Source organism: Schistocerca gregaria, chromosome 4 (assembly GCF_023897955.1).
Source record: "Schistocerca gregaria isolate iqSchGreg1 chromosome 4, iqSchGreg1.2, whole genome shotgun sequence".
Classification (NCBI taxonomy): domain Eukaryota; kingdom Metazoa; phylum Arthropoda; class Insecta; order Orthoptera; family Acrididae; genus Schistocerca; species Schistocerca gregaria.
Genome location: NC_064923.1, coordinates 711,879,712 through 711,891,216, shown reverse-complemented (window position 1 = coordinate 711,891,216; position 11,505 = coordinate 711,879,712). Strand labels below are relative to the sequence as shown.

Here is an 11,505-nt window from a genome sequence, read left to right as displayed (position 1 = left end):
GGACACAAGCTATCTTCAACTGTAGAGCACAAGTATATGGGTACGCAGCTGTCATTTGGAACCAGCAACAATGCAAATCCCGTCGTTGCCTCGACCTGGGCAAACCACCATCGTTCGCGAAAGAGACTATGGTGCATCGTCAGTGTCCCACACTACGTCAGCAAACAGCTCTATTGTTACTTCAACACCTACCATGTTCGACGTACTCATTCCAGTCGGTGTAACAAGTTCCTGGGACACACCTGGCAGCCACTGAAGCAGAACGTGGAGCACTTGAGTTGGTAGTATCCTCAGGGGCCAGTTTAGCTGTACACACACACTCAGCCACTGCCGGTGCTCCAGCATCCAGTTAAACTCACGACAAAAGCTCTTCACCGTGTCGAAACTCCTTCACGAATCATCTTTGAGCTTCGAAATTGGGCCATTCCTTGCTAGTAGATTTCGTTTTGACATTCGGATTACTCCCACATTCACTACCGATACATAAGCTATAACAAAAAACCAACGTCCCTCTAATGCGAGTCATAATTCAAATCACCACCTTCAAAAACCTTAACACTGTTAAACGCAAATTGCATTCCTCTACTTCACTTCACCACATCCCCGACGCAAGTTAGCTGAATGATAAGGATCTTCTTTCTCTGAGACACCGAGGCATGCTAATGGATGAATTTTCTACTGCATAATTTCCCTTAATGACCTTTCTTAGACCTCTGGCTTAACTCATGAGCGAAGACTTTGTGATAAATTTTCTTAATATCGTGTTGCTTCACATTTCGAACGCAGTACATCAGCGATTCTTCACCTCTTCGATCCGTCAAGGTCTGTTTAGGATTCTACAGGTATGCGGCACCTTATGTCTACGCAAAAGTTTCGAAATTACCGCAAATTACAGATCGGTGGTTTGTGGGTGCTTCATTGGGTTCAGGTGGTGTGAATTTGTGTAAAGGCATAACCGTGAATTCACTATCATTCCACTATCATTCTCTGCAAACCACAATAGCACCATTATGGCCTTATAACACGAACATTTAACCTGCTGGAAGATGCCATTGTCAGCAGGGGTGACATGAGGTATAAAGGAATGCAGGTGGTCGCAACAGAATGTACGTAATCCATAGCTATGATGTTGTCCTCAATTACTACCACAGATTCCATTAACGCTCAAGTGAATGACCCCCATAACATGATGGGGTCCCTACCGGCCAGTGTCCGTGGCGCTGTAGATATTTCGAAGAGTCGTTCGCCTGGATGACGCTGTATCAGGACAGTATGATTGACCTGACGTAACGAGAAGAAGCCACGAACGGTTCAGTCTTGACGATTCTGTACCAACTGCAATCGTAATTGATGATGTCGTTGGGTCAACAGGGGAAGACTAGGGGTCTTCTGATACGGAGCTCCTCATTCAACAATGTGCGATGAACGGTGTGTCCAAAAGCACTGTTGCCTCATCTCTGTAGGTCAATCTTCTATAGATCCTCAGTTAATGTTTTGTGCGCACTAGGGGTAAGGACCAGCATCGTTCATGGTGTGCATAACAGACTTAGCACGTCTCGCGTGCAGTCACCTATGAATGAAATCTATCTGGTACACATTATAGAAATATACAATTAGGTGTCGACTAAATAAATACCAGCTTGGTGCTAAAATGACAATAGCCATTGATGCAAAGTAAAGCAGCTCATGAAAGTTTATATTTTGACTACAGGATGGATGACTCCCTATTACGGTCAGTTGTCTTATAGACTATGCGCACAAATTTCTGAGTGTGACAGTGAATAGAGGTGCCAAGTGAGGTTGTCAATAAAGCAAATGGAAGAGTTTGATTCAATGGTAGGATATTGGGGAGCTGTAAATTGTCTGCAAATAAATATGTATACAAGGAACTTGTATGGCTCATTCTTCAATAGTGTTTACCTAATCGGACTAATAGGACTAACTGGGAAGCATATACAGGCGGTAAACACTTAACATGTCAAAGCTCGTATATTCGTCAGCGAAACCACAGGAAACTTCAGTCTCCATTTTTCCATATTCTAATAGCGTAAATTGTTTCTTTTAGCAAAATTTTGCCCTACCATCTACTGAATCGAGTTTACGTAACGGTAACCGTAGAAATGCTAGAGAATAAAAACCAAACGTAGTTAACTTACGGCTTATTTCTGGTCGCACAAGCACACGCACAAAACAAAAGAACAAATATACAACCACACAGACAACGCCAACAAAAGTCAAAAGGTGAACACCCAGCGACAATTGGCAACACTACAAACTGTAGACACACAAACAATCAACACATAATGAAATGTGCAAGTGTTGTATCAACTTTGGGTTGAAAAAAAAGAAAAAAGCCGGAATTCGGTCATCTGGAGTACGGCGAACATTGTAAATACTAAGTTAACACCAAACAGTAATGTACCCTCACGAAACTTGTGGTGCAAAAGTTGTTTTTAACCTGTACTACAAGCCAGTGAAGATGCTTCATAAACAAAAGAAGCAAAATGCGTATAGTAAAAAGCAAACTGCCTTTCATTTAGCTACACAGACGAAACATACCTCATGAAATTTGAAACAATTAAGAGGCGACGAAACACGGAAAAAAAATGATGACATGTCTTACTACTGAGATAAAACAAATCTCTGGGAAGAGACAATCACATCTCTGCTATGACCAATGGTGGATTTGAGAATGGAGTCCACACTATTATGTGTAACTAAGCAGACTGTCCCGACGGTCTTTCAGCCCTGTGTTTGTATTCGTCGAAAGCGAATAACGTGTATAAATAATCGAAAAGAATTGTCTTTTGCATCAGGTCCTCAATATAGGGGTGACTAGGCTGATGGAAGGTCGCTGTACAAGATGTGATAACGAACACCAGAGTAGAATGAGATTTTCACTCTGCAGCGGAGTGTGCGCTGATATGAAACTTCCTGGCAGATTAAAACTGTGTGCCCGACCGAGACTCGAACTCGGGACCTTTGCCTTTCGCGGGCAAGTGCTCTACCAACTCAGCTACCGAAGCACGACTCACGACCGGTACTCACAGCTTTACTTCTGCCAGTATCCCTCTCCTACCTTCCAAACTTTACAGAAGCTGTGAGTACCGGTCGTGAGTCGTGCTTCGGTAGCTCAGTTGGTAGAGCACTTGCCCGCGAAAGGCAAAGGTCCCGAGTTCGAGTCTCGGTCGGGCACACAGTTTTAATCTGCCAGGAAGTTTCAACACCAGAGTAGACAGTTCGGTTGAGGGGTAAACGACACCACTACAAAGGGCACAAGGATGGTAACAGCAATGAAAATTAGGGTCAAAGTTCTTCAACTGGGCTACAAAGGAAGTATGTACAAAAATTTTCAGGGAAAGACACGGATAGGTAGTTTGGTTGAGAGGGAGTGTACACCTCAAACAAAGGCAATCACACAAGTTGGACAGACAAACATAGGTACAAGGAAGCTACTTGTGAAGAAAATTAGAGTCCAAGAAGGAGTACTACAACTGATCAACGAAGGAAGTCTATACAAAAATGTTCAGAAAAAGTCGGGGCTACATCATTATAAATCACTTGACGAAAAAAGTAAACAGCAAGTACAGGGTGTGGTGCAAACGGTCACACGCATATCTGGCTGGTGCGAGAGTGCCATACAAATGTCGAAATCTCTTAACTATCACAGCTGATGAAGGACGGAGGGGAGTCTGCATGTTTTCATGTCGGTAGGACAATACATTTTCCCCGTACGTGTGGTTTACAAAGTTTGAGGAAAGTATTATCTGCTCATTGTTTTCACCTAGTGTCTAGAATGCACCTTCAGTACATAAACAAACTTACAGTATACATAATTATAGAAAATGAAGTTTTTCCACATTTCCAGAATTTTACGTTTTCTGCCGTTGACTGTTTCTTTGTTGACCCTGCCGTAAGACTTGTTTTCTCAGTTAACTGTTTTCCTACCATTGGAAATTCCGTTCGGATAACATTCCCACATTTGGCCCTTTTGAACCAGTACCACAAATTTCAACGTCGATTTATGTGGAAGCTATGTCGTATTGCCGCTCACACCCACGCACAACCTGTAGGAAAATGCATACGATCAAACTATAAAGTTTGTTCCAGATTACTTAGTCGATCTCCATCAGTACAATTACTGGGATTTTCAGGAGAGATATTTGCATCTGATTCACCCTCTTCTTGTGGTATTTCATCGCAGCTAGTATATTTTTAGATTTCCTCATCATTCGTCTACGAGGTACAAAAACACTTACGAATATCGGTTATTTTATCATGTATTCACTATGATTAAACAACTAACAACACCAAAACCCCAATAAAACTACATACAAGCACCACTGTTCGATCACAACTGTGGAAAAATTGAGGGATAATTTCCTGCAAGACTCTCGTGCCGTGTCGGTGGGTTTAGTTTAGTGACAACGCATTACAGAGACGTTCACTGCTCAAAAGTAATGTTTATTTGCAGGACTGATCACGAAACTAACTGAATGGAGCCTGTTTTACAAGAACTACTCAACGAGTGCTACCCACTGTTGGATCTCTTAGGTTGTAGTTCCAACAGCGACCTACTTCAACCAAAAAGTACCGATCATTCGCTACACAATGCAAATAAGTATCCCTTGAGCAGATGAAAAGAAATATAACACAATTTGCCACTTTAAATCGACACCTGACAGTTGTTAACCATAATGTGAATTTCGAAGGAGTAAGCTTGTTTCGAGTGTGTGTTGTAGTGCAAACGCTTTGTTGCACGGCTAGAAATTTGAGGTTCACGAAGACCTGCGCACTTAGTGACGTGGGAGCTCGGATGGTAACCTTTTCGTTCCCTAGGAAGGTAGAAGGAAACATTTCTGAGACGAAACTCTCACGATGGATACCTTACTTAATTTACAAATTTCGTCACTCAGTCTATCGGCAAGTTCATTTCATTACAGTTTAGCAGCAACGCCAAGGGTTTGATGGTATATAATCTTTCCTTCCATACGGGCTACGCTACATTCACAACTACTACAATCCAAAATAGTCTTGACAGAGAAATGCGAAATTAATTTTGAATTTTCAATGCGTGATTTTTGAAATTTTACTTCATTTTTTTCGCGTTGGTATCTAACGTACGACAAAAGTGATTCTTTTAATGTTGGTGATAACAAACAATGCGTATGCCTCTACAGTGTTGCCCAAGAATGTATACTTACAGGTGGACAAAAATACACTTCTGGAAATGGAAAAAAGAACACATTGACACCGGTGTGTCAGACCCACCATACTTGCTCCGGACACTGCGAGAGGGCTGTACAAGCAATGATCACACGCACGGCACAGCGGACACACCAGGAACCGCGGTGTTGGCCGTCGAAGGGCGCTAGCTGCGCAGCATTTGTGCACCGCCGCCGTCAGTGTCAGCCAGTTTGCCGTGGCATACGGAGCTCCATCGCAGTCTTTAACACTGGTAGCCTGCCGCGACAGCGTGGACGTGAACCGTATGTGCAGTTGGCGGACTTTGAGCGAGGGCGTATAGTGGGCATGCGGGAGGCCGGGTGGACGTACCGCCGAATTGCTCAACACGTGGGGCGTGAGGTGTCCACAGTACATCGATGTTGTCGCCAGTGGTCAGCGGAAGGTGCACGTGCCCGTCGACCTGGGACCGGACCGCAGCGACGCACGGATGCACGCCAAGACCGTAGGATCCTACACAGTGCCGTAGGGGACCGCACCGCCACTTCCCAGCAAATTAGGGACACTGTTGCTCCTGGGGTATCGGCGAGGACCATTCGCAACCGTCTCCATGAAGCTGGGCTACGGTCCCGCACGCCGTTAGGCCGTCTTCCGCTCACGCCCCAACATCGTGCAGCCCGCCTCCAGTGGTGTCGCGACAGGCGTGAATGGAGGGACGAATGGAGACGTGTCGTCTTCAGCGATGAGAGTCGCTTCTGCCTTGGTGCCAATGATGGTCGTATGCGTGTTTGGCGCCGTGCAGGTGAGCGCCACAATCAGGACTGCATACGACCGAGGCACACAGGGCCAACACCCGGCATCATGGTGTGGGGAGCGATCTCCTACACTGGACTTACACCTCTGGTGATCGTCGAGGGGACACTGAATAGTGCACGGTACATCCAAACCGTCATCGAACCCATCGTTCTACCATTCCTAGATCGGCAAGGGAACTTGCTGTTCCAACAGGACAATGCACGTCCGCATGTATCCCGTGCCACCCAACGTGCTCTAGAAGGTGTAAGTCAACTACCCTGGCCAGCAAGATCTCCGGATCAGTCCCCCATTGAGCATGTTTGGGACTGGATGAAGCGTCGTCTCACGCGGTCTGCACGTCCAGCACGAACGCTGGTCCAACTGAGGCGCCAGGTGGAAATGGCATGGCAAGCCGTTCCACAGGACTACATCCAGCATCTCTACGATCGTCTCCATGGGAGAATAGCAGCCTGCATTGCTGCGAAAGGGGGATATACACTGTACTAGTGCCGACATTGTGCATGCTCTGTTGCCTGTGTCTATGTGCCTGTGGTTCTGTCAGTGTGATCATGTGATGTATCTGACCCCAGGAATGCGTCAATAAAGTTTCCCCTTCCTGGGACAATGAATTCACGCTTTTCTTATTTCAATTTCCAGGAGTGAATAAATAGCATTCTCAGTCGAGCATCCAGTCTGGTCACCGAAAGGTAATACACTAAGTAAATTGTTTATACTATACTGTAAGACGACTCTTGGGTTCATTACTTCTTCTATAATTTGGAAAAAGTTGTCAGTAATTGGAGGATAATTATCGAAGTCTTCCTTCTCACCTTATGGGAGGGGATGTGAAGGGTGGGCCAAGCAGTCGATCAGTGCCACCCGCTTTGTTCATTTGTCATTATCACGATCATCTGAGCAGTGAGTACCTGGCTCAATTGTTCAGCACATTATTTTCATTTCCCTCACTCGGCAAGTTGTAAAATCAGGTGAAATTCTCAGAATATTGTTCTTCGAATTATTCAGTCAAACACAACAATCTCGACTGTTCGCTTGGCACAAGAGATTTGCGGAGAGTAGCCAGTACATTGAGAATGACGGCCATGATCGCCGTCTCAGAATCAGTATCATAAAAACATTCCCAGTGTTCCACAACCTACCCAATGTGAGAGGTGTTTGAAGGTCGATGAGATTGCGGATGATAAGTTGAGGAAGCGCTTTTGACATTATCACAAATGAACAAATTTTGCAGGTGTTTGAACGCCTTATGATTAAATTTCAGAATGAGGGATGCTTATTTCTGATAGGCGTTATAGCTTTTGATAACACGTGGGAGTATCATTACACCGCTGAAGCAAATATGCGAGCAGGAAGTGAACAAAGAAGGTCGAGGCATGAGCGATGAAAGCGAAGTCATGTCTGTCAGCTTGCACGGTCGTAGCAACTGTATCTTTTCAGCTGGCGTGGTTTGGTGCACATCGACTTTTTTGCACGGACGACGGACAACAAACGCTGCATACTGCTGCGATGTTTTGAACGAGGTTAGACAGGCATATCACCGAAAACGACGCGACTTATCAAGAAGAGAATGCGACGTGCGTCTCCATACAACAGCACTGACCAAACAAAAAATTGAACATCTAGGCTGGGAAACGAACAATTTACCTGTGGCCAAGACCTATTTCCATGCGTCTTCCATGTCTTGGTCCTATCAAAAAAGTTTTTGTAGTTGAAGAATCCTATGCGAGCAGATGGCTGTAGGTACAAGGAAGGCGTATGAAATGTTACTAGAAAGCCACAGGATATGTGGAAAAATTACCTGCCCTTGTACATTTCACTGTCAAATTAAAAATTTTGAAGAGTCTAGTTTATATTTTATTCATACCCGCAATTTATTAATATAGTTATTGTGCACTATCTGATCAAAAGTGCCAGGACACCACGGTGTAGTCTGGGAACAACCACTAGATCTCGCAAGAGGAGAATCAGCCATCAAAAAGGAGGAGGGCAGTACTGTGTTGTTAGTGAGAAAAAGTAACAGGAGAATGAATCCGAGAGAAGAGCTCATTGACCTCAAATGTGGACTAGTCATTGGATGTACTTGAGTAGCTAACCTGTGACGGTTTTTCAGCCCCTCTGAACCTCGCCGACTGTGGTGGATGTGATTATAAAGCGCAAACAAGAAGGAAGAACCATAGTAACACCAAGATCAGGCAGACCTCTCTACTGAAGTGAAATGATCGTATGGCATTATTGCCCGGGAGACCCAGGGCTGGGTTTTAACGTCACCCGGTGCTGCGAGCCCTTATACCGGCTCCTGACGCCACTTCACGAACTTTTCTGTCGTTGAACGTGGGATGAATTGTTGATGAGAGCACAAACATCAAAACCCTGAGGGAAGAAAATCTCCGACCTGGCCGCGAATCGAATCCGAAACCTCGCGATTTAGGGGCAGCGCTAATAACTTTCTCTTGCTCTGGGCGGACGTCGGAAGAAATCACTCGTGAGTTTCAAAGTGCTACCAGCAATGCAGCTTGCACAATGACAGTACGTAAGGAGTTGCAGCGCTATATTCCTATAGGGAAATGCTAAGTCACGCTTTATGCGATGCCACTGGACAGTAGATGATTGGGAACGAGTACATCCCTTTACTTTACGTTCCGCGTCTAAGTGAGAAAGCCAACGGCCTTGCCGCATTGGTAATACCGGTTCCCGTCAATCGACGAAATTAAGCTCTGTCGGGCTGGGCTAGCATTTGGATCGGTCACCACCCTGTCTGACGAGCGCTTTTGTCAAGCGGGGTGCACTCAGACCTTGTGAGGCCAAATGAGGAGCTTCTTTATCAAGAAGTAGTGGCTTCAATCTCGTAAACTAATATTCGGCCTCGAGAGCGGAGTGCTGAACACGTGCCCCTCCATATCCCTATCGATTGACGCCTGTGGGCTGAGGATGACACGGCAGCCGGTCGGTACCGTTGGGCCTTCGTGGCCTGTTTGGGCGGGGTTAAGTTATTTTTCTTCCTAGCGAGAAAAATTATCATCTTCCAAAATCTGCATGTTTATAGCCTGAAATAGATGTTTTATTGTGCAAACCAGCTCCATCCTTGAGCACACAACTTACGATGCATTTGCGACTTCTGTTCAGTACTCTACATGTAGAACAGTGTGGTTCCTGCTCTTATAGATTTCCTCTTTGGTGTGCTGGTTTGTATTGTGCAGAGTTTCCAACCTTTAAGGTACGCCGCTGGTGTCAAGTCGGCTTTATAGCTATTGACTCGGTGCGTTTCTGGCACCAGTTTCCATCGATTGTCATTTTGATCTCTGATTCGACTTCGATGCTTATTTGTCTTCTTCACATCCTTGGCTGCGGGACTTAACGGCAGCGCGTGCGCTCTCCCAGAGGCGGGTACCGGTATCCGCGGAGTGAGTTGGAGTGACGTCAGACTGTGTATGTACGTAGCACGCCGAGAGGCCGAGTCGGCATCACGAAAGAGCGTGGCCAGTCGCTACGACGTGTTTAATCGTGCAAGGCGGACCCATTGCCCATGGTGATGCAGTTTTCAAAGAGGCTGGAAGGACACTTTCCTTCGAGTCTGTTACAAGCTAAACAGGCCTAATGAATTGGAGTCATCGAGTTGCTTCAGTGGTTTGAGTGCATCTTAATTGAGTATTCCAGGGTACTAAAACATTTGAGACTTTTATAGTTGTTTATCAATCAATTCGGTGTCGTGACTTGATACCTAGACGGCAGTTAAGGAAGTATAGCTACGCACAAGAAACAGACACGAAGTATGGCTAAATACGTAGCTAAAAGTGCAACAAGAAGAGAGTAAGTCGGTATCTGGCGTTCCAAGCCAGGCCGGGATATTTCTCCCAATATACCTTGCTGTTCATTACTGTAGTCTGGCGTTTAAATGAGAGCCGAGATAAATGGGTGTGTTTTTAACTTCTAGCCTATTGTTTTACTGGTAATTTTAAGCAATTTATTCATTAAATTTGAAGGACCGTGACTGGCCAAGAAACTCACGGAGGTTAATTCTGCTTACATTTAGTTGGGACGTATATCATTGAAAATTATTGATACCCTCTCCTCTAAATAAGATTGTGTATCTCATGCCTCAGAATATTGTCTACCGCTGATGTGTTATATGTTGCAGATCATTGGCAGTGGTCGACGCGAGCAAACTGGGAGACGATAACCAAGGCAGCAGAGTCATATTTAAGTCCTTCCCTCCCCCCCTCCCCCTCTACCCTTCCATATCGGGTTGTGTTGTTACTGTTTTGTGATTCCATCCTTACGGTGAAGAGTTATGATATGTGAAGTTTAAATTGCAGTGCAAAGTTCAGTATATTTCTATTTCATTTTCTGTCCTGTGGATCTCTTGTATTGGTTAAAATCCTTTGTTGTGCTCAAGTCTCATTCATATGCATAATTGAAGCGGTATCATTTTAGGGGCTATTTGTCAGATTGATATGTTCTAGTAGCAATGGTTTTATGAATATTTTTCATTAATCAACTTGGCTAACCAAACTTAAAAATATTGTTTGGTGAAATTTATGCACATCCTAAGTCGTGGAACTGGTCTTGTTTTTACTAATACAGCTTTTATGAATATTGTTTTATTTAAGGAAAGTTAGCTAGCAAAATGTTGCACAATCTGTGTTTTGGACTTAATGAATTTTCTTTGCGGTTGGAAGTAATTCGAGTTCTGATAGGAATCGTGTGGACATTAGTTTCATCTAAGTAATGATATTTATCTGAGTTCACATAGTCATACTCAATTTTTCAGGTTTTATGGACATCGCTTTATTAAAGAAATTAGTTTATGTCATTTGTTTAAGTTATGTGGCTTCATAAGGCAATCATCTTTATATTATTGTTATGATTGGGGTTTGATAAAAGCTTTATGATTCTAATAAAGAAATTTATGGCAACAGCAACGGATTTCTCCTGTGATTTCGGTGTGTCCTTGAGATTCACATCCCAGCTATGTTGTCATTTAGATGGAGTTCTTGACGAGTTGGAACTGTTTGGTGGTTACAAATTAAGTGCCATGGGTCGGTTTACTGTTTTTCCATCATCACTTCATCTGCACTTTGTGACTGATATCTGTTGGATATGATATCAAGAGAATAAATTTTGTGGGCAGGTGTAGGCTTCAAACGTCTGGTGATAATCCTGACAATCTTACTTAAAGCAACGCTTGTGTCCCATTGCCGCATATTACCGGCTGGTTTAACATGAATTCACGTGTGTTACTGTATTAATGAAAGCAGATTGTCTGACACACTCATACAGTTTCAATTAACATTATTACCATCATTTTTCCAAAATTAAATTCTGCTCAACTTATGTTGAAAACTTTGTGCAATTGTCTGACATTTAAAAACAAATTGGGCAAAGTAGTTAATTAATAAAAAAAATTTATAAAATAACTTCTTTGCTTCTGTGAATGTTCTGGAAAACTTACTGCAGTTAACCGTCTGGGATATGTTTTATTAGATTGACCAGACCAATAACAACAAAATA

At 43.9% G+C, this 11,505-nt stretch overlaps 1 non-coding gene across 1 annotated transcript; it reads left to right on the top strand.

Moving 5' to 3' along the window:
- Positions 1-3,121: 3,121 nt before the first annotated feature.
- Trnas-cga (transfer RNA serine (anticodon CGA)) lies at positions 3,122-3,196 on the top strand. The gene has a single exon. It is a non-coding gene; the product is annotated as a tRNA-Ser (tRNA).
- The last annotated feature ends 8,309 nt before the right edge of the window (positions 3,197-11,505 follow it).